The 19,046-nt window shown below is 51.5% G+C and overlaps 32 non-coding genes across 32 annotated transcripts; all 32 read left to right on the forward strand.

Annotated features, from left to right (window-relative positions):
• The first annotated feature begins 414 nt into the window (after window positions 1–414).
• Window positions 415–533, forward strand: LOC135589503 (5S ribosomal RNA). The gene has a single exon (XR_010476910.1). It is a non-coding gene; the product is annotated as a 5S ribosomal RNA (ribosomal RNA).
• Window positions 534–1,708: 1,175 nt separating this feature from the next.
• On the forward strand, window positions 1,709–1,827 carry LOC135590325 (5S ribosomal RNA). The gene has a single exon (XR_010477732.1). It is a non-coding gene; the product is annotated as a 5S ribosomal RNA (ribosomal RNA).
• A 544-nt stretch (window positions 1,828–2,371) lies between these two features.
• LOC135590547 (5S ribosomal RNA) lies at window positions 2,372–2,490 on the forward strand. The gene has a single exon (XR_010477955.1). It is a non-coding gene; the product is annotated as a 5S ribosomal RNA (ribosomal RNA).
• A 340-nt stretch (window positions 2,491–2,830) lies between these two features.
• LOC135590627 (5S ribosomal RNA) lies at window positions 2,831–2,949 on the forward strand. Its single transcript, XR_010478033.1, has one exon. It is a non-coding gene; the product is annotated as a 5S ribosomal RNA (ribosomal RNA).
• Window positions 2,950–3,289: 340 nt separating this feature from the next.
• On the forward strand, window positions 3,290–3,408 carry LOC135590612 (5S ribosomal RNA). Its single transcript, XR_010478019.1, has one exon. It is a non-coding gene; the product is annotated as a 5S ribosomal RNA (ribosomal RNA).
• A 544-nt stretch (window positions 3,409–3,952) lies between these two features.
• On the forward strand, window positions 3,953–4,071 carry LOC135590326 (5S ribosomal RNA). Its single transcript, XR_010477733.1, has one exon. It is a non-coding gene; the product is annotated as a 5S ribosomal RNA (ribosomal RNA).
• A 544-nt stretch (window positions 4,072–4,615) lies between these two features.
• Window positions 4,616–4,734, forward strand: LOC135590549 (5S ribosomal RNA). The gene has a single exon (XR_010477956.1). It is a non-coding gene; the product is annotated as a 5S ribosomal RNA (ribosomal RNA).
• A 340-nt stretch (window positions 4,735–5,074) lies between these two features.
• On the forward strand, window positions 5,075–5,193 carry LOC135590628 (5S ribosomal RNA). The gene has a single exon (XR_010478034.1). It is a non-coding gene; the product is annotated as a 5S ribosomal RNA (ribosomal RNA).
• A 340-nt stretch (window positions 5,194–5,533) lies between these two features.
• On the forward strand, window positions 5,534–5,652 carry LOC135590614 (5S ribosomal RNA). The gene has a single exon (XR_010478021.1). It is a non-coding gene; the product is annotated as a 5S ribosomal RNA (ribosomal RNA).
• Window positions 5,653–6,196: 544 nt separating this feature from the next.
• LOC135590327 (5S ribosomal RNA) lies at window positions 6,197–6,315 on the forward strand. Its single transcript, XR_010477734.1, has one exon. It is a non-coding gene; the product is annotated as a 5S ribosomal RNA (ribosomal RNA).
• Window positions 6,316–6,859: 544 nt separating this feature from the next.
• Window positions 6,860–6,978, forward strand: LOC135590550 (5S ribosomal RNA). Its single transcript, XR_010477957.1, has one exon. It is a non-coding gene; the product is annotated as a 5S ribosomal RNA (ribosomal RNA).
• Window positions 6,979–7,318: 340 nt separating this feature from the next.
• On the forward strand, window positions 7,319–7,437 carry LOC135589344 (5S ribosomal RNA). Its single transcript, XR_010476753.1, has one exon. It is a non-coding gene; the product is annotated as a 5S ribosomal RNA (ribosomal RNA).
• Window positions 7,438–7,906: 469 nt separating this feature from the next.
• Window positions 7,907–8,025, forward strand: LOC135590134 (5S ribosomal RNA). Its single transcript, XR_010477540.1, has one exon. It is a non-coding gene; the product is annotated as a 5S ribosomal RNA (ribosomal RNA).
• Window positions 8,026–8,365: 340 nt separating this feature from the next.
• Window positions 8,366–8,484, forward strand: LOC135592075 (5S ribosomal RNA). The gene has a single exon (XR_010478840.1). It is a non-coding gene; the product is annotated as a 5S ribosomal RNA (ribosomal RNA).
• A 544-nt stretch (window positions 8,485–9,028) lies between these two features.
• On the forward strand, window positions 9,029–9,147 carry LOC135591140 (5S ribosomal RNA). Its single transcript, XR_010478439.1, has one exon. It is a non-coding gene; the product is annotated as a 5S ribosomal RNA (ribosomal RNA).
• Window positions 9,148–9,487: 340 nt separating this feature from the next.
• Window positions 9,488–9,606, forward strand: LOC135592099 (5S ribosomal RNA). The gene has a single exon (XR_010478865.1). It is a non-coding gene; the product is annotated as a 5S ribosomal RNA (ribosomal RNA).
• Window positions 9,607–10,150: 544 nt separating this feature from the next.
• Window positions 10,151–10,269, forward strand: LOC135589559 (5S ribosomal RNA). Its single transcript, XR_010476966.1, has one exon. It is a non-coding gene; the product is annotated as a 5S ribosomal RNA (ribosomal RNA).
• Window positions 10,270–10,813: 544 nt separating this feature from the next.
• Window positions 10,814–10,932, forward strand: LOC135589302 (5S ribosomal RNA). Its single transcript, XR_010476711.1, has one exon. It is a non-coding gene; the product is annotated as a 5S ribosomal RNA (ribosomal RNA).
• A 544-nt stretch (window positions 10,933–11,476) lies between these two features.
• LOC135589700 (5S ribosomal RNA) lies at window positions 11,477–11,595 on the forward strand. Its single transcript, XR_010477107.1, has one exon. It is a non-coding gene; the product is annotated as a 5S ribosomal RNA (ribosomal RNA).
• A 544-nt stretch (window positions 11,596–12,139) lies between these two features.
• Window positions 12,140–12,258, forward strand: LOC135590551 (5S ribosomal RNA). The gene has a single exon (XR_010477958.1). It is a non-coding gene; the product is annotated as a 5S ribosomal RNA (ribosomal RNA).
• Window positions 12,259–12,802: 544 nt separating this feature from the next.
• On the forward strand, window positions 12,803–12,921 carry LOC135590329 (5S ribosomal RNA). The gene has a single exon (XR_010477735.1). It is a non-coding gene; the product is annotated as a 5S ribosomal RNA (ribosomal RNA).
• Window positions 12,922–13,465: 544 nt separating this feature from the next.
• On the forward strand, window positions 13,466–13,584 carry LOC135590136 (5S ribosomal RNA). The gene has a single exon (XR_010477543.1). It is a non-coding gene; the product is annotated as a 5S ribosomal RNA (ribosomal RNA).
• A 340-nt stretch (window positions 13,585–13,924) lies between these two features.
• On the forward strand, window positions 13,925–14,043 carry LOC135590629 (5S ribosomal RNA). The gene has a single exon (XR_010478035.1). It is a non-coding gene; the product is annotated as a 5S ribosomal RNA (ribosomal RNA).
• A 340-nt stretch (window positions 14,044–14,383) lies between these two features.
• Window positions 14,384–14,502, forward strand: LOC135590616 (5S ribosomal RNA). The gene has a single exon (XR_010478022.1). It is a non-coding gene; the product is annotated as a 5S ribosomal RNA (ribosomal RNA).
• A 340-nt stretch (window positions 14,503–14,842) lies between these two features.
• Window positions 14,843–14,961, forward strand: LOC135590630 (5S ribosomal RNA). Its single transcript, XR_010478036.1, has one exon. It is a non-coding gene; the product is annotated as a 5S ribosomal RNA (ribosomal RNA).
• Window positions 14,962–15,301: 340 nt separating this feature from the next.
• On the forward strand, window positions 15,302–15,420 carry LOC135590553 (5S ribosomal RNA). Its single transcript, XR_010477960.1, has one exon. It is a non-coding gene; the product is annotated as a 5S ribosomal RNA (ribosomal RNA).
• A 544-nt stretch (window positions 15,421–15,964) lies between these two features.
• LOC135590330 (5S ribosomal RNA) lies at window positions 15,965–16,083 on the forward strand. The gene has a single exon (XR_010477736.1). It is a non-coding gene; the product is annotated as a 5S ribosomal RNA (ribosomal RNA).
• A 544-nt stretch (window positions 16,084–16,627) lies between these two features.
• LOC135590137 (5S ribosomal RNA) lies at window positions 16,628–16,746 on the forward strand. The gene has a single exon (XR_010477544.1). It is a non-coding gene; the product is annotated as a 5S ribosomal RNA (ribosomal RNA).
• Window positions 16,747–17,086: 340 nt separating this feature from the next.
• LOC135590631 (5S ribosomal RNA) lies at window positions 17,087–17,205 on the forward strand. The gene has a single exon (XR_010478037.1). It is a non-coding gene; the product is annotated as a 5S ribosomal RNA (ribosomal RNA).
• Window positions 17,206–17,545: 340 nt separating this feature from the next.
• On the forward strand, window positions 17,546–17,664 carry LOC135590617 (5S ribosomal RNA). The gene has a single exon (XR_010478023.1). It is a non-coding gene; the product is annotated as a 5S ribosomal RNA (ribosomal RNA).
• Window positions 17,665–18,208: 544 nt separating this feature from the next.
• Window positions 18,209–18,327, forward strand: LOC135590332 (5S ribosomal RNA). Its single transcript, XR_010477738.1, has one exon. It is a non-coding gene; the product is annotated as a 5S ribosomal RNA (ribosomal RNA).
• Window positions 18,328–18,871: 544 nt separating this feature from the next.
• Window positions 18,872–18,990, forward strand: LOC135590554 (5S ribosomal RNA). The gene has a single exon (XR_010477962.1). It is a non-coding gene; the product is annotated as a 5S ribosomal RNA (ribosomal RNA).
• Window positions 18,991–19,046: the final 56 nt, after the last annotated feature.

The following is a 19,046-nucleotide window of genomic DNA, read 5'->3' on the forward strand; positions in this document are numbered from 1 at the left end:
CTAAAAATTTCTTCATAAAACATACAATGACCAGACATGGTTCTAGGATGGGTGACCCCTTGGGAAGTCCTCGTGTTGCACTCCTTTTTGCGCCCCGAGCGGCCAAAACCTCTCCCGTCGACCTCCGAGGCGATGGTTTTGGGCCTCGGAATTTGCCGTGACCGCTACGCAGTCAGTCTCGTGGGGCTCGGAGAGAGCTTTCCGGAATGGGGCCGCAATAGCGATTCCGAGTTCGTTCGAGAAAGTCCCGATGGTTTCGGCGCGCGCTTGCCGTGTCCGGTACGCGGTCGGCCTCGTGGGCATCGGAGGGATCCGACAATGGTGGTTCCGAGATCGTTCGAGAGGTTTCGGGGCTCCGGTCGTCGATGCGCCGTCCGCGACGTGCACAAAGGCGAGGGACGACGCACACAAAACGAGCGCGATCATACCAGCACTAAAGCACCGGATCCCATCAGAACTCCGAAGTTAAGCCTGCTTGGGCGAGAGTAGTACTAGGATGGGTGACCCCCTGGGAAGTCCTCGTGTTGCACTCCTTTTTGCGCCCCGAGCGGCCAAAAGACTTACTTAAAACTCTCTTTTAAGCTTTTCAATTTTTCCAGCATTATGGCTAACAATAAATATGTCATTAACATATATATAGCAGGAGAATAATGAAATCATCATCTAAAAATTTCTTCATAAAACATACAATGACCAGACATGGTTCTAGGATGGGTGACCCCCTGGGAAGTCCTCGTGTTGCACTCCTTTTTGCGCCCCGAGCGGCCAAAACCTCTCCCGTCGACCTCCGAGGCGATGGTTTTGGGCCTCGGAATTTGCCGTGACCGCTACGCAGTCAGTCTCGTGGGGCTCGGAGAGAGCTTTCCGGAATGGGGCCGCAATAGCGATTCCGAGTTCGTTCGAGAAAGTCCCGATGGTTTCGGCGCGCGCTTGCCGTGTCCGGTACGCGGTCGGCCTCGTGGGCATCGGAGGGATCCGACAATGGCGATTCCGAGATCGTTCGAGAGGTTTCGGGGCTCCGGTCGTCGATGCGCCGTCCGCGACGTGCACAAAGGCGAGGGACGACGCACACAAAACGAGTGCGATCATACCAGCACTAAAGCACCGGATCCCATCAGAACTCCGAAGTTAAGCGTGCTTTGGGAAGTCCTCGTGTTGCACTCCTTTTTGCGCCCCGAGCGGCCAAAAGACTTACTTAAAACTCTCTTTTAAGCTTTTCAATTTTTCCAGCATTATGGCCAACAATAAATATGTCATTAACATATATATAGCAGGAGAATAATGAAATCATCATCTACAAATTTCTTCATAAAACATACAATGACCAGACATGGTTCTTGGATGGGTGACCCCCTGGGAAGTCCTCGTGTTGCACTCCTTTTTGCGCCCCGAGCGGCCAAAACCTCTCCCGTCGACCTCCGAGGCGATGGTTTTTGGCCTCGGAATTTGCCGTGACCGCTACGCAGTCAGTCTCGTGGGGCTCGGAGAGAGCTTTCCGGAATGGGGCCGCAATAGCGATTCCGAGTTCGTTCGAGAAAGTCCCGATGGTTTCGGCGCGCGCTTGCCGTGTCCGGTACGCGGTCGGCCTCGTGGGCATCGGAGGGATCCGACAATGGCGATTCCGAGATCGTTCGAGAGGTTTCGGGGCTCCGGTCGTCGATGCGCCGTCCGCGACGTGCACAAAGGCGAGGGACGACGCACACAAAACGAGTGCCATCATACCAGCACTAAAGCAATGGATCCCATCAGAACTCCGAAGTTAAGCATGCTTGGGCGAGAGTAGTACTAGGATGGGTGACCCCCTGGGAAGTCCTCGTGTTGCACTCCTTTTTGCGCCCCGAGTGGCCAAAAGACTTACTTAAAACTGTCTTTTAAGCTTTTCAATTTTTCCAGCATTATGGCTAACAATAAATATGTCATTAACATATATATAGCTGGAGAATAATGAAATCATCATCTAAAAATTTCTTCATAAAACATACAATGACCAGACATGGTTCTAGGATGGGTGACCCCCTGGGAAGTCCTCGTGGTGCACTCCTTTTTGCGCCCCGAGCGGCCAAAACCTCTCCCGTCGACCTCCGAGGCGATGGTTTTGGGCCTCGGAATTTGCCGTGACCTGTACGCAGTCAGTCTCGTGGGGCTCGGAGAGAGCTTTCCGGAATGGGGCCGCAATAGCGATTCCGAGTTCGTTCGAGAAAGTCCCGATGGTTTCGGCGCGCGCTTGCCGTGTCCGGTACGCGGTCGGCCTCGTGGGCATCGGAGGGATCCGACAATGGCGATTCCGAGATCGTTCGAGAGGTTTCGGGGCTCCGGTCGTCGATGCGCCGTCCGCGACGTGCACAAAGGCGAGGGACGACGCACACAAAACCATTGCGATCATACCAGCACTAAAGCACCGGATCCCATCAGAACTTCGAATTTAAGCGTGCTTGGGCGAGAGTAGTACTAGGATGGGTGACCCCCTGGGAAGTCCTTGTGTTGCACTCCTTTTTGCGCCCCGAGCGGCCAAAAGACTTACTTAAAACTCTCTTTTAAGCTTTTCAATTTTTCCAGCATTATGGCCAACAATAAATATGTCATTAACATATATATAGCAGGAGAATAATGAAATCATCATCTAAAAATTTCTTCATAAAACATACAATGACCAGACATGGTTCTAGGATGGGTGACCCCCTGGGAAGTCCTCGTGTTGCACTCCTTTTTGCGCCCCGAGCGGCCAAAACCTCTCCCGTCGACCTCCGAGGCGATGGTTTTGGGCCTCGGAATTTGCCGTCGATGCGCCGTCCGCGACGTGCACAAAGGGGAGGGACGACGCACACAAAACGATTGCGATCATACCAGCACTAAAGCACCGGATCCCATCAAAACTCCGAAGTTAAGCGTGCTTGGGCGAAAGTAGTATTAGGATGGGTGACCCCCTTGGAAGTCCTCGTGTTGCACTCCTTTTTGCGCCCCGAGCGGCCAAAAGACTTACTTAAAACTCTCTTTTAAGCTTTTCAATTTTTCCAGCATTATGGCCAACAATAAATATGTCATTAACATATATATAGCAGGAGAATAATGAAATCATCATCTAAAAATTTCTTCATAAAACATACAATGACCAGACATGGTTCTAGGATGGGTGACCCCCTGGGAAGTCCTCGTGTTGCACTCCTTTCTGCGCCCCGAGCGGCCAAAACCTCTCCCGTCGACCTCCGAGGCGATGGTTTTGGGCCTCGGAATTTGCCGTCGATGCGCCGTCCGCGACGTGCACAAAGGCGAGGGACGACGCACACAAAAAGAGTGCGATCATACCAGCACTAAAGCACCGGATTCCATCAGAACTCCGAAGTTAAGCGTGCTTGGGCGAGAGTAGTATTAGGATGGGTGACCCCCTGGGAAGTCCTCTTGTTTCACTCTTTTTTGCGCCCCGAGCGGCCAAAAAACTTACTTAAAACTCTCTTTTAAGCTTTTCAATTTTTCCAGCAATATGGCCAACAATAAATATGTCATTAACATATATATAGCAGGAGAATAATGAAATCATCATCTAAAAATTTCTTCATAAAACATACAATGACCAGACATGGTTCTAGGATGGGTGACCCCCTGGGAAGTCCTCGTGTTGCACTCCTTTTTGCGCCCCGAGCGGCCAAAACCTCTCCCGTCGACCTCCGAGGCGATGGTTTTGGGCCTCGGAATTTGCCGTGACCGCTACGCAGTCAGTCTCGTGGGGCTCGGAGAGAGCTTTCCGGAATGGGGCCGCAATAGCGATTCCGAGTTCGTTCGAGAAAGTCCCGATGGTTTCGGCGCGCGCTTGCCGTGTCCGGTACGCGGTCGGCCTCGTGGGCATCGGAGGGATCCGACAATGGCGATTCCGAGATCGTTCGAGAGGTTTCGGGGCTCCGGTCGTCGATGCGCCGTCCGCGACGTGCACAAAGGCGAGGGACGACGCACACAAAACGAGTGCCATCATACCAGCACTAAAGCAATGGATCCCATCAGAACTCCGAAGTTAAGCATGCTTGGGCGAGAGTAGTACTAGGATGGGTGACCCCCTGGGAAGTCCTCGTGTTGCACTCCTTTTTGCGCCCCGAGTGGCCAAAAGACTTACTTAAAACTGTCTTTTAAGCTTTTCAATTTTTCCAGCATTATGGCTAACAATAAATATGTCATTAACATATATATAGCTGGAGAATAATGAAATCATCATCTAAAAATTTCTTCATAAAACATACAATGACCAGACATGGTTCTAGGATGGGTGACCCCCTGGGAAGTCCTCGTGGTGCACTCCTTTTTGCGCCCCGAGCGGCCAAAACCTCTCCCGTCGACCTCCGAGGCGATGGTTTTGGGCCTCGGAATTTGCCGTGACCGCTACGCAGTCAGTCTCGTGGGGCTCGGAGAGAGCTTTCCGGAATGGGGCCGCAATAGCGATTCCGAGTTCGTTCGAGAAAGTCCCGATGGTTTCGGCGCGCGCTTGCCGTGTCCGGTACGCGGTCGGCCTCGTGGGCATCGGAGGGATCCGACAATGGCGATTCCGAGATCGTTCGAGAGGTTTCGGGGCTCCGGTCGTCGATGCGCCGTCCGCGACGTGCACAAAGGCGAGGGACGACGCACACAAAACCATTGCGATCATACCAGCACTAAAGCACCGGATCCCATCAGAACTTCGAATTTAAGCGTGCTTGGGCGAGAGTAGTACTAGGATGGGTGACCCCCTGGGAAGTCCTTGTGTTGCACTCCTTTTTGCGCCCCGAGCGGCCAAAAGACTTACTTAAAACTCTCTTTTAAGCTTTTCAATTTTTCCAGCATTATGGCCAACAATAAATATGTCATTAACATATATATAGCAGGAGAATAATGAAATCATCATCTAAAAATTTCTTCATAAAACATACAATGACCAGACATGGTTCTAGGATGGGTGACCCCCTGGGAAGTCCTCGTGTTGCACTCCTTTTTGCGCCCCGAGCGGCCAAAACCTCTCCCGTCGACCTCCGAGGCGATGGTTTTGGGCCTCGGAATTTGCCGTCGATGCGCCGTCCGCGACGTGCACAAAGGGGAGGGACGACGCACACAAAACGATTGCGATCATACCAGCACTAAAGCACCGGATCCCATCAAAACTCCGAAGTTAAGCGTGCTTGGGCGAAAGTAGTATTAGGATGGGTGACCCCCTTGGAAGTCCTCGTGTTGCACTCCTTTTTGCGCCCCGAGCGGCCAAAAGACTTACTTAAAACTCTCTTTTAAGCTTTTCAATTTTTCCAGCATTATGGCCAACAATAAATATGTCATTAACATATATATAGCAGGAGAATAATGAAATCATCATCTAAAAATTTCTTCATAAAACATACAATGACCAGACATGGTTCTAGGATGGGTGACCCCCTGGGAAGTCCTCGTGTTGCACTCCTTTCTGCGCCCCGAGCGGCCAAAACCTCTCCCGTCGACCTCCGAGGCGATGGTTTTGGGCCTCGGAATTTGCCGTCGATGCGCCGTCCGCGACGTGCACAAAGGCGAGGGACGACGCACACAAAAAGAGTGCGATCATACCAGCACTAAAGCACCGGATTCCATCAGAACTCCGAAGTTAAGCGTGCTTGGGCGAGAGTAGTATTAGGATGGGTGACCCCCTGGGAAGTCCTCTTGTTTCACTCTTTTTTGCGCCCCGAGCGGCCAAAAAACTTACTTAAAACTCTCTTTTAAGCTTTTCAATTTTTCCAGCAATATGGCCAACAATAAATATGTCATTAACATATATATAGCAGGAGAATAATGAAATCATCATCTAAAAATTTCTTCATAAAACATACAATGACCAGACATGGTTCTAGGATGGGTGACCCCCTGGGAAGTCCTCGTGTTGCACTCCTTTTTGCGCCCCGAGCGGCCAAAACCTCTCCCGTCGACCTCCGAGGCGATGGTTTTGGGCCTCGGAATTTGCCGTGACCGCTACGCAGTCAGTCTCGTGGGGCTCGGAGAGAGCTTTCCGGAATGGGGCCGCAATAGCGATTCCGAGTTCGTTCGAGAAAGTCCCGATGGTTTCGGCGCGCGCTTGCCGTGTCCGGTACGCGGTCGGCCTCGTGGGCATCGGAGGGATCCGACAATGGCGATTCCGAGATCGTTCGAGAGGTTTCGGGGCTCCGGTCGTCGATGCGCCGTCCGCGACGTGCACAAAGGCGAGGGACGACGCACACAAAACGAGTGCCATCATACCAGCACTAAAGCAATGGATCCCATCAGAACTCCGAAGTTAAGCATGCTTGGGCGAGAGTAGTACTAGGATGGGTGACCCCCTGGGAAGTCCTCGTGTTGCACTCCTTTTTGCGCCCCGAGTGGCCAAAAGACTTACTTAAAACTGTCTTTTAAGCTTTTCAATTTTTCCAGCATTATGGCTAACAATAAATATGTCATTAACATATATATAGCTGGAGAATAATGAAATCATCATCTAAAAATTTCTTCATAAAACATACAATGACCAGACATGGTTCTAGGATGGGTGACCCCCTGGGAAGTCCTCGTGGTGCACTCCTTTTTGCGCCCCGAGCGGCCAAAACCTCTCCCGTCGACCTCCGAGGCGATGGTTTTGGGCCTCGGAATTTGCCGTGACCGCTACGCAGTCAGTCTCGTGGGGCTCGGAGAGAGCTTTCCGGAATGGGGCCGCAATAGCGATTCCGAGTTCGTTCGAGAAAGTCCCGATGGTTTCGGCGCGCGCTTGCCGTGTCCGGTACGCGGTCGGCCTCGTGGGCATCGGAGGGATCCGACAATGGCGATTCCGAGATCGTTCGAGAGGTTTCGGGGCTCCGGTCGTCGATGCGCCGTCCGCGACGTGCACAAAGGCGAGGGACGACGCACACAAAACCATTGCGATCATACCAGCACTAAAGCACCGGATCCCATCAGAACTTCGAATTTAAGCGTGCTTGGGCGAGAGTAGTACTAGGATGGGTGACCCCCTGGGAAGTCCTTGTGTTGCACTCCTTTTTGCGCCCCGAGCGGCCAAAAGACTTACTTAAAACTCTCTTTTAAGCTTTTCAATTTTTCCAGCATTATGGCCAACAATAAATATGTCATTAACATATATATAGCAGGAGAATAATGAAATCATCATCTAAAAATTTCTTCATAAAACATACAATGACCAGACATGGTTCTAGGATGGGTGACCCCCTGGGAAGTCCTCGTGTTGCACTCCTTTTTGCGCCCCGAGCGGCCAAAACCTCTCCCGTCGACCTCCGAGGCGATGGTTTTGGGCCTCGGAATTTGCCGTCGATGCGCCGTCCGCGACGTGCACAAAGGGGAGGGACGACGCACACAAAACGATTGCGATCATACCAGCACTAAAGCACCGGATCCCATCAAAACTCCGAAGTTAAGCGTGCTTGGGCGAGAGTAGTACTAGGATGGGTGACCCCCTGGGAAGTCCTCGTGTTGCACTCCTGTTTGCGCCCCGAGTGGCCAAAAGACTTACTTAAAACTGTCTTTTAAGCTTTTCAATTTTTCCAGCATTATGGCTAACAATAAATATGTCATTAACATATATATAGCAGGAGAATAATGAAATCATCATCTAAAAATTTCTTCATAAAACATACAATGACCAGACATGGTTCTAGGATGGGTGACCCCCTGGGAAGTCCTCGTGTTGCACTCCTTTTTGCGCCCCGAGCGGCCAAAACCTCTCCCGTCGACCTCCGAGGCGATGGTTTTGGGCCTCGGAATTTGCCGTGACCGCTACGCAGTCAGTCTCGTGGGGCTCGGAGAGAGCTTTCCGGAATGGGGCCGCAATAGCGATTCCGAGTTCGTTCGAGAAAGTCCCGATGGTTTCGGCGCGCGCTTGCCGTGTCCGGTACGCGGTCGATGCGCCGTCCGCGACGTGCACAAAGGCGAGGGACGACGCACACAAAACGATTGCGATCATACCAGCACTAAAGCACCGGATCCCATCAGAACTTCGAATTTAAGCGTGCTTGGGCGAGAGTAGTACTAGGATGGGTGACCCCCTGGGAAGTCCTTGTGTTGCACTCCTTTTTGCGCCCCGAGCGGCCAAAAGACTTACTTAAAACTCTCTTTTAAGCTTTTCAATTTTTCCAGCATTATGGCCAACAATAAATATGTCATTAACATATATATAGCAGGAGAATAATGAAATCATCATCTAAAAATTTCTTCATAAAACATACAATGACCAGACATGGTTCTAGGATGGGTGACCCCCTGGGAAGTCCTCGTGTTGCACTCCTTTTTGCGCCCCGAGCGGCCAAAACCTCTCCCGTCGACCTCCGAGGCGATGGTTTTGGGCCTCGGAATTTGCCGTCGATGCGCCGTCCGCGACGTGCACAAAGGCGAGGGACGACGCACACAAATAGAGTGCGATCATACCAGCACTAAAGCACCGGATCCCATCAGAACTCCGAAGTTAAGCGTGCTTGGGCGAGAGTAGTACTACGATGGGTGACCCCCTGGGAAGTCCTCGTGTTGCACTCCTTTTTGCGCCCCGAGCGGCCAAAAGACTTACTTAAAACTCTCTTTTAAGCTTTTCAATTTTTCCAGCATTATGGCCAACAATAAATATGTCATTAACATATATATAGCAGGAGAATAATGAAATCATCATCTAAAAATTTCTTCATAAAACATACAATGACCAGACATGGTTCTAGGATGGGTGACCCCCTGGGAAGTCCTCGTGTTGCACTCCTTTTTGCGCCCCGAGCGGCCAAAACCTCTCCCGTCGACCTCCGAGGCGATGGTTTTGGGCCTCGGAATTTGCCGTGACCGCTACGCAGTCAGTCTCGTGGGGCTCGGAGAGAGCTTTCCGGAATGGGGCCGCAATAGCGATTCCGAGTTCGTTCGAGAAAGTCCCGATGGTTTCGGCGCGCGCTTGCCGTGTCCGGTACGCGGTCGGCCTCGTGGGCATCGGAGGGATCCGACAATGGCGATTCCGAGATCGTTCGAGAGGTTTCGGGGCTCCGGTCGTCGATGCGCCGTCCGCGACGTGCACAAAGGCGAGGGACGACGCACACAAAACGAGTGCGATCATACCAGCACTAAAGCACCGGATCCCATCAGAACTCCGAAGTTAAGCCTGCTTGGGCGAGAGTAGTACTAGGATGGGTGACCCCCTGGGAAGTCCTCGTGTTGCACTCCTTTTTGCGCCCCGAGCGGCCAAAAGACTTACTTAAAACTCTCTTTTAAGCTTTTCAATTTTTCCAGCATTATGGCCAACAATAAATATGTCATTAACATATATATAGCAGGAGAATAATGAAATCATCATCTAAAAATTTCTTCATAAAACATACAATGACCAGACATGGTTCTTGGATGGGTGACCCCCTGGGAAGTCCTCGTGTTGCACTCCTTTTTGCGCCCCGAGCGGCCAAAACCTCTCCCGTCGACCTCCGAGGCGATGGTTTTGGGCCTCGGAATTTGTCGTCGATGCGCCGTCCGCGACGTGCACAAAGGCGAGGGACGACGCACACAAAATGAGTGCGATCATACCAGCACTAAAGCACCGGATCCCATCAGAACTCCGAAGTTAAGGGTGCTTGGGCGAGAGTAGTACTAGGATGGGTGACCCCTTGGGAAGTCCTCGTGTTGCACTCCTTTTTGCGCCCCGAGCGGCCAAAAGACTTACTTAAAACTCTCTTTTAAGCTTTTAAATTTTTCCAGCATTATGGCCAACAATAAATATGTCATTAACATATATATAGCAGGAGAATAATGAAATCATCATCTAAAAATTTCTTCATAAAACATACAATGACCAGACATGGTTCTAGGATGGGTGACCCCCTGGGAAGTCCTCGTGTTGCACTCCTTTCTGCGCCCCGAGCGGCCAAAACCTCTCCCGTCGACCTCCGAGGCGATGGTTTTGGGCCTCGGAATTTGCCGTGACCGCTACGCAGTCAGTCTCGTGGGGCTCGGAGAGAGCTTTCCGGAATGGGGCCGCAATAGCGATTCCGAGTTCGTTCGAGAAAGTCCCGATGGTTTCGGCGCGCGCTTGCCGTGTCCGGTACGCGGTCGGCCTCGTGGGCATCGGAGGGATCCGCCAATGGCGATTACGAGATCGTTCGAGAGGTTTCGGGGCTCCGGTCGTCGATGCGCCGTCCGCGACGTGCACAAAGGCGAGGGACGACGAACACAAAACGAGTGCGATCATACCAGCACTAAAGCACCGGATCCCATCAGAACTCCGAAGTTAAGCCTGCTTGGGCGAGAGTAGTACTAGGATGGGTGACCCCCTGGAAAGTCCTCGTGTTGCACTCCTTTTTGCGCCCCGAGCGGCCAAAAGACTTACTTAAAACTCTCTTTTAAGCTTTTCAATTTTTCCAGCATTATGGCCAACAATAAATATGTCATTAACATATATATAGCAGGAGAATAATGAAATCATCATCTAAAAATTTCTTCATAAAACATACAATGACCAGACATGGTTCTAGGATGGGTGACCCCCTGGGAAGTCCTCGTGTTGCACTCCTTTTTGCGCCCCGAGCGGCCAAAACCTCTCCCGTCGACCTCCGAGGCGATGGTTTTGGGCCTCGGAATTTGCCGTGACCGCTACGCAGTCAGTCTCGTGGGGCTCGGAGAGAGCTTTCCGGAATGGGGCCGCAATAGCGATTCCGAGTTCGTTCGAGAAAGTCCCGATGGTTTCGGCGCGCGCTTGCCGTGTCCGGTACGCGGTCGGCCTCGTGGGCATCGGAGGGATCCGACAATGGCGATTCCGAGATCGTTCGAGAGGTTTCGGGGCTCCGGTCGTCGATGCGCCGTCCGCGACGTGCACAAAGGCGAGGGACGACGCACACAAAACGAGTGCGATCATACCAGCACTAAAGCACCGGATCCCATCAGAACTCCGAAGTTAAGCTTGCTTGGGCGAGAGTAGTACTAGGATGGGTGACCCCCTTGGAAGTCCTCGTGTTGCACTCCTTTTTGCGCCCCGAGCGGCCAAAAGACTTACTTAAAACTCTCTTTTAAGCTTTTCAATTTTTCCAGCATTATGGCTAACAATAAATATGTCATTAACATATATATAGCAGGAGAATAATGAAATCATCATCTAAAAATTTCTTCATAAAACATACAATGACCAGACATGGTTCTAGGATGGGTGACCCCCTGGGAAGTCCTCGTGTTGCACTCCTTTTTGCGCCCCGAGCGGCCAAAACCTCTCCCGTCGACCTCCGAGGCGATGGTTTTGGGCCTCGGAATTTGCCGTGACCGCTACGCAGTCAGTCTCGTGGGGCTCGGAGAGAGCTTTCCGGAATGGGGCCGCAATAGCGATTCCGAGTTCGTTCGAGAAAGTCCCGATGGTTTCGGCGCGCGCTTGCCGTGTCCGGTACGCGGTCGGCCTCGTGGGCATCGGAGGGATCCGACAATGGCGATTCCGAGATCGTTCGAGAGGTTTCGGGGCTCCGGTCGTCGATGCGCCGTCCGCGACGTGCACAAAGGCGAGGGACGACGCACACAAAACGAGTGCGATCATACCAGCACTAAAGCAATGGATCCCATCAGAACTCCGAAGTTAAGCATGCTTGGGCGAGAGTAGTACTAGGATGGGTGACCCCCTGGGAAGTCCTCGTGTTGCACTCCTTTTTGCGCCCCGAGTGGCCAAAAGACTTACTTAAAACTGTCTTTTAAGCTTTTCAATTTTTCCAGCATTATGGCTAACAATAAATATGTCATTAACATATATATAGCTGGAGAATAATGAAATCATCATCTAAAAATTTCTTCATAAAACATACAATGACCAGACATGGTTCTAGGATGGGTGACCCCCTGGGAAGTCCTCGTGTTGCACTCCTTTTTGCGCCCCGAGCGGCCAAAACCTCTCCCGTCGACCTCCGAGGCGATGGTTTTGGGCCTCGGAATTTGCCGTGACCGCTACGCAGTCAGTCTCGTGGGGCTCGGAGAGAGCTTTCCGGAATGGGGCCGCAATAGCGATTCCGAGTTCGTTCGAGAAAGTCCCGATGGTTTCGGCGCGCGCTTGCCGTGTCCGGTACGCGGTCGGCCTCGTGGGCATCGGAGGGATCCGACAATGGCGATTCCGAGATCGTTCGAGAGGTTTCGGGGCTCCGGTCGTCGATGCGCCGTCCGCGACGTGCACAAAGGCGAGGGACGACGCACACAAAACCATTGCGATCATACCAGCACTAAAGCACCGGATCCCATCAGAACTTCGAATTTAAGCGTGCTTGGGCGAGAGTAGTACTAGGATGGGTGACCCCCTGGGAAGTCCTTGTGTTGCACTCCTTTTTGCGCCCCGAGCGGCCAAAAGACTTACTTAAAACTCTCTTTTAAGCTTTTCAATTTTTCCAGCATTATGGCCAACAATAAATATGTCATTAACATATATATAGCTGGAGAATAATGAAATCATCATCTAAAAATTTCTTCATAAAACATACAATGACCAGACATGGTTCTAGGATGGGTGACCCCCTGGGAAGTCCTCGTGGTGCACTCCTTTTTGCGCCCTGAGCGGCCAAAACCTCTCCCGTCGACCTCCGAGGCGATGGTTTTGGGCCTCGGAATTTGCCGTGACCGCTACGCAGTCAGTCTCGTGGGGCTCGGAGAGAGCTTTCCGGAATGGGGCCGCAATAGCGATTCCGAGTTCGTTCGAGAAAGTCCCGATGGTTTCGGCGCGCGCTTGCCGTGTCCGGTACGCGGTCGGCCTCGTGGGCATCGGAGGGATCCGACAATGGCGATTCCGAGATCGTTCGAGAGGTTTCGGGGCTCCGGTCGTCGATGCGCCGTCAGCGACGTGCACAAAGGCGAGGGACGACGCACACAAAACGAGTGCCATCATACCAGCACTAAAGCAATGGATCCCATCAGAACTCCGAAGTTAAGCATGCTTGGGCGAGAGTAGTACTAGGATGGGTGACCCCCTGGGAAGTCCTCGTGTTGCACTCCTTTTTGCGCCCCGAGTGGCCAAAAGACTTACTTAAAACTGTCTTTTAAGCTTTTCAATTTTTCCAGCATTATGGCTAACAATAAATATGTCATTAACATATATATAGCTGGAGAATAATGAAATCATCATCTAAAAATTTCTTCATAAAACATACAATGACCAGACATGGTTCTAGGATGGGTGACCCCCTGGGAAGTCCTCGTGGTGCACTCCTTTTTGCGCCCTGAGCGGCCAAAACCTCTCCCGTCGACCTCCGAGGCGATGGTTTTGGGCCTCGGAATTTGCCGTGACCGCTACGCAGTCAGTCTCGTGGGGCTCGGAGAGAGCTTTCCGGAATGGGGCCGCAATAGCGATTCCGAGTTCGTTCGAGAAAGTCCCGATGGTTTCGGCGCGCGCTTGCCGTGTCCGGTACGCGGTCGGCCTCGTGGGCATCGGAGGGATCCGACAATGGCGATTCCGAGATCGTTCGAGAGGTTTCGGGGCTCCGGTCGTCGATGCGCCGTCCGCGACGTGCACAAAGGCGAGGGACGACGCACACAAAACGATTGCGATCATACCAGCACTAAAGCACCGGATCCCATCAGAACTTCGAATTTAAGCGTGCTTGGGCGAGAGTAGTACTAGGATGGGTGACCCCCTGGGAAGTCCTTGTGTTGCACTCCTTTTTGCGCCCCGAGCGGCCAAAAGACTTACTTAAAACTCTCTTTTAAGCTTTTCAATTTTTCCAGCATTATGGCCAACAATAAATATGTCATTAACATATATATAGCAGGAGAATAATGAAATCATCATCTAAAAATTTCTTCATAAAACATACAATGACCAGACATGGTTCTAGGATGGGTGACCCCCTGGGAAGTCCTCGTGTTGCACTCCTTTTTGCGCCCCGAGCGGCCAAAACCTCTCCCGTCGACCTCCGAGGCGATGGTTTTGGGCCTCGGAATTTGCCGTCGATGCGCCGTCCGCGACGTGCACAAAGGGGAGGGACGACGCACACAAAACGATTGCGATCATACCAGCACTAAAGCACCGGATCCCATCAAAACTCCGAAGTTAAGCGTGCTTGGGCGAAAGTAGTATTAGGATGGGTGACCCCCTTGGAAGTCCTCGTGTTGCACTCCTTTTTGCGCCCCGAGCGGCCAAAAGACTTACTTAAAACTCTCTTTTAAGCTTTTCAATTTTTCCAGCATTATGGCCAACAATAAATATGTCATTAACATATATATAGCAGGAGAATAATGAAATCATCATCTAAAAATTTCTTCATAAAACATACAATGACCAGACATGGTTCTAGGATGGGTGACCCCCTGGGAAGTCCTCGTGTTGCACTCTTTTCTGCGCCCCGAGCGGCCAAAACCTCTCCCGTCGACCTCCGAGGCGATGGTTTTGGGCCTCGGAATTTGCCGTCGATGCGCCGTCCGCGACGTGCACAAAGGCGAGGGACGACGCACACAAAAAGAGTGCGATCATACCAGCACTAAAGCACCGGATTCCATCAGAACTCCGAAGTTAAGCGTGCTTGGGCGAGAGTAGTATTAGGATGGGTGACCCCCTGGGAAGTCCTCTTGTTTCACTCTTTTTTGCGCCCCGAGCGGCCAAAAGACTTACTTAAAACTCTCTTTTAAGCTTTTCAATTTTTCCAGCAATATGGCCAACAATAAATATGTCATTAACATATATATAGCAGGAGAATAATGAAATCATCATCTAAAAATTTCTTCATAAAACATACAATGACCAGACATGGTTCTAGGATGGGTGACCCCCTGGGAAGTCCTCGTGTTGCACTCCTTTTTGCGCCCCGAGCGGCCAAAACCTCTCCCGTCGACCTCCGAGGCGATGGTTTTGGGCCTCGGAATTTGCCGTCGATGCGCCGTCCGCGACGTGCACAAAGGGGAGGGACGACGCACACAAAACGATTGCGATCATACCAGCACTAAAGCACCGGATCCCATCAAAACTCCGAAGTTAAGCGTGCTTGGGCGAAAGTAGTATTAGGATGGGTGACCCCCTTGGAAGTCCTCGTGTTGCACTCCTTTTTGCGCCCCGAGCGGCCAAAAGACTTACTTAAAACTCTCTTTTAAGCTTTTCAATTTTTCCAGCATTATGGCCAACAATAAATATGTCATTAACATATATATAGCAGGAGAATAATGAAATCATCATCTAAAAATTTCTTCATAAAACATACAATGACCAGACATGGTTCTAGGATGGGTGACCCCCTGGGAAGTCCTCGTGTTGCACTCTTTTCTGCGCCCCGAGCGGCCAAAACCTCTCCCGTCGACCTCCGAGGCGATGGTTTTGGGCCTCGGAATTTGCCGTCGATGCGCCGTCCGCGACGTGCACAAAGGCGAGGGACGACGCACACAAAACCATTGCGATCATACCAGCACTAAAGCACCGGATCCCATCAGAACTTCGAATTTAAGCGTGCTTGGGCGAGAGTAGTACTAGGATGGGTGACCCCCTGGGAAGTCCTTGTGTTGCACTCCTTTTTGCGCCCCGAGCGGCCAAAAGACTTACTTAAAACTCTCTTTTAAGCTTTTCAATTTTTCCAGCATTATGGCCAACAATAAATATGTCATTAACATATATATAGCTGGAGAATAATGAAATCATCATCTAAAAATTTCTTCATAAAACATACAATGACCAGACATGGTTCTAGGATGGGTGACCCCCTGGGAAGTCCTCGTGGTGCACTCCTTTTTGCGCCCTGAGCGGCCAAAACCTCTCCCGTCGACCTCCGAGGCGATGGTTTTGGGCCTCGGAATTTGCCGTGACCGCTACGCAGTCAGTCTCGTGGGGCTCGGAGAGAGCTTTCCGGAATGGGGCCGCAATAGCGATTCCGAGTTCGTTCGAGAAAGTCCCGATGGTTTCGGCGCGCGCTTGCCGTGTCCGGTACGCGGTCGGCCTCGTGGGCATCGGAGGGATCCGACAATGGCGATTCCGAGATCGTTCGAGAGGTTTCGGGGCTCCGGTCGTCGATGCGCCGTCCGCGACGTGCACAAAGGCGAGGGACGACGCACACAAAACGAGTGCCATCATACCAGCACTAAAGCAATGGATCCCATCAGAACTCCGAAGTTAAGCATGCTTGGGCGAGAGTAGTACTAGGATGGGTGACCCCCTGGGAAGTCCTCGTGTTGCACTCCTTTTTGCGCCCCGAGTGGCCAAAAGACTTACTTAAAACTGTCTTTTAAGCTTTTCAATTTTTCCAGCATTATGGCTAACAATAAATATGTCATTAACATATATATAGCTGGAGAATAATGAAATCATCATCTAAAAATTTCTTCATAAAACATACAATGACCAGACATGGTTCTAGGATGGGTGACCCCCTGGGAAGTCCTCGTGGTGCACTCCTTTTTGCGCCCTGAGCGGCCAAAACCTCTCCCGTCGACCTCCGAGGCGATGGTTTTGGGCCTCGGAATTTGCCGTGACCGCTACGCAGTCAGTCTCGTGGGGCTCGGAGAGAGCTTTCCGGAATGGGGCCGCAATAGCGATTCCGAGTTCGTTCGAGAAAGTCCCGATGGTTTCGGCGCGCGCTTGCCGTGTCCGGTACGCGGTCGGCCTCGTGGGCATCGGAGGGATCCGACAATGGCGATTCCGAGATCGTTCGAGAGGTTTCGGGGCTCCGGTCGTCGATGCGCCGTCCGCGACGTGCACAAAGGCGAGGGACGACGCACACAAAACGATTGCGATCATACCAGCACTAAAGCACCGGATCCCATCAGAACTTCGAATTTAAGCGTGCTTGGGCGAGAGTAGTACTAGGATGGGTGACCCCCTGGGAAGTCCTTGTGTTGCACTCCTTTTTGCGCCCCGAGCGGCCAAAAGACTTACTTAAAACTCTCTTTTAAGCTTTTCAATTTTTCCAGCATTATGGCCAACAATAAATATGTCATTAACATATATATAGCAGGAGAATAATGAAATCATCATCTAAAAATTTCTTCATAAAACATACAATGACCAGACATGGTTCTAGGATGGGTGACCCCCTGGGAAGTCCTCGTGTTGCACTCCTTTTTGCGCCCCGAGCGGCCAAAACCTCTCCCGTCGACCTCCGAGGCGATGGTTTTGGGCCTCGGAATTTGCCGTCGATGCGCCGTCCGCGACGTGCACAAAGGGGAGGGACGACGCACACAAAACGATTGCGATCATACCAGCACTAAAGCACCGGATCCCATCAAAACTCCGAAGTTAAGCGTGCTTGGGCGAAAGTAGTATTAGGATGGGTGACCCCCTTGGAAGTCCTCGTGTTGCACTCCTTTTTGCGCCCCGAGCGGCCAAAAGACTTACTTAAAACTCTCTTTTAAGCTTTTAAATTTTTCCAGCATTATGGCCAACAATAAATATGTCATTAACATATATATAGCAGGAGAATAATGAAATCATCATCTAAAAATTTCTTCATAAAACATACAATGACCAGACATGGTTCTAGGATGGGTGACCCCCTGGGAAGTCCTCGTGTTGCACTCTTTTCTGCGCCCCGAGCGGCCAAAACCTCTCCCGTCGACCTCCGAGGCGATGGTTTTGGGCCTCGGAATTTGCCGTCGATGCGCCGTCCGCGACGTGCACAAAGGCGAGGGACGACGCACACAAAAAGAGTGCGATCATACCAGCACTAAAGCACCGGATTCCATCAGAACTCCGAAGTTAAGCGTGCTTGGGCGAGAGTAGTATTAGGATGGGTGACCCCCTGGGAAGTCCTCTTGTTTCACTCTTTTTTGCGCCCCGAGCGGCCAAAAGACTTACTTAAAACTCTCTTTTAAGCTTTTCAATTTTTCCAGCAATATGGCCAACAATAAATATGTCATTAACATATATATAGCAGGAGAATAATGAAATCATCATCTAAAAATTTCTTCATAAAACATACAATGACCAGACATGGTTCTAGGATGGGTGACCCCCTGGGAAGTCCTCGTGTTGCACTCCTTTTTGCGCCCCGAGCGGCCAAAACCTCTCCCGTCGACCTCCGAGGCGATGGTTTTGGGCCTCGGAATTTGCCGTGACCGCTACGCAGTCAGTCTCGTGGGGCTCGGAGAGAGCTTTCCGGAATGGGGCCGCAATAGCGATTCCGAGTTCGTTCGAGAAAGTCCCGATGGTTTCGGCGCGCGCTTGCCGTGTCCGGTACGCGGTCGGCCTCGTGGGCATCGGAGGGATCCGACAATGGCGATTCCGAGATCGTTCGAGAGGTTTCGGGGCTCCGGTCGTCGATGCGCCGTCCGCGACGTGCACAAAGGCGAGGGACGACGCACACAAAACGAGTGCCATCATACCAGCACTAAAGCAATGGATCCCATCAGAACTCCGAAGTTAAGCATGCTTGGGCGAGAGTAGTACTAGGATGGGTGACCCCCTGGGAAGTCCTCGTGTTGCACTCCTTTTTGCGCCCCGAGTGGCCAAAAGACTTACTTAAAACTGTCTTTTAAGCTTTTCAATTTTTCCAGCATTATGGCTAACAATAAATATGTCATTAACATATATATAGCTGGAGAATAATGAAATCATCATCTAAAAATTTCTTCATAAAACATACAATGACCAGACATGGTTCTAGGATGGGTGACCCCCTGGGAAGTCCTCGTGGTGCACTCCTTTTTGCGCCCTGAGCGGCCAAAACCTCTCCCGTCGACCTCCGAGGCGATGGTTTTGGGCCTCGGAATTTGCCGTGACCGCTACGCAGTCAGTCTCGTGGGGCTCGGAGAGAGCTTTCCGGAATGGGGCCGCAATAGCGATTCCGAGTTCGTTCGAGAAAGTCCCGATGGTTTCGGCGCGCGCTTGCCGTGTCCGGTACGCGGTCGGCCTCGTGGGCATCGGAGGGATCCGACAATGGCGATTCCGAGATCGTTCGAGAGGTTTCGGGGCTCCGGTCGTCGATGCGCCGTCCGCGACGTGCACAAAGGCGAGGGACGACGCACACAAAACCATTGCGATCATACCAGCACTAAAGCACCGGATCCCATCAGAACTTCGAATTTAAGCGTGCTTGGGCGAGAGTAGTACTAGGATGGGTGACCCCCTGGGAAGTCCTTGTGTTGCACTCCTTTTTGCGCCCCGAGCGGCCAAAAGACTTACTTAAAACTCTCTTTTAAGCTTTTCA

This window comes from Musa acuminata, chromosome BXJ1-8 (assembly GCF_036884655.1).
Source record: "Musa acuminata AAA Group cultivar baxijiao chromosome BXJ1-8, Cavendish_Baxijiao_AAA, whole genome shotgun sequence".
NCBI classification, from domain to species: domain Eukaryota; kingdom Viridiplantae; phylum Streptophyta; class Magnoliopsida; order Zingiberales; family Musaceae; genus Musa; species Musa acuminata.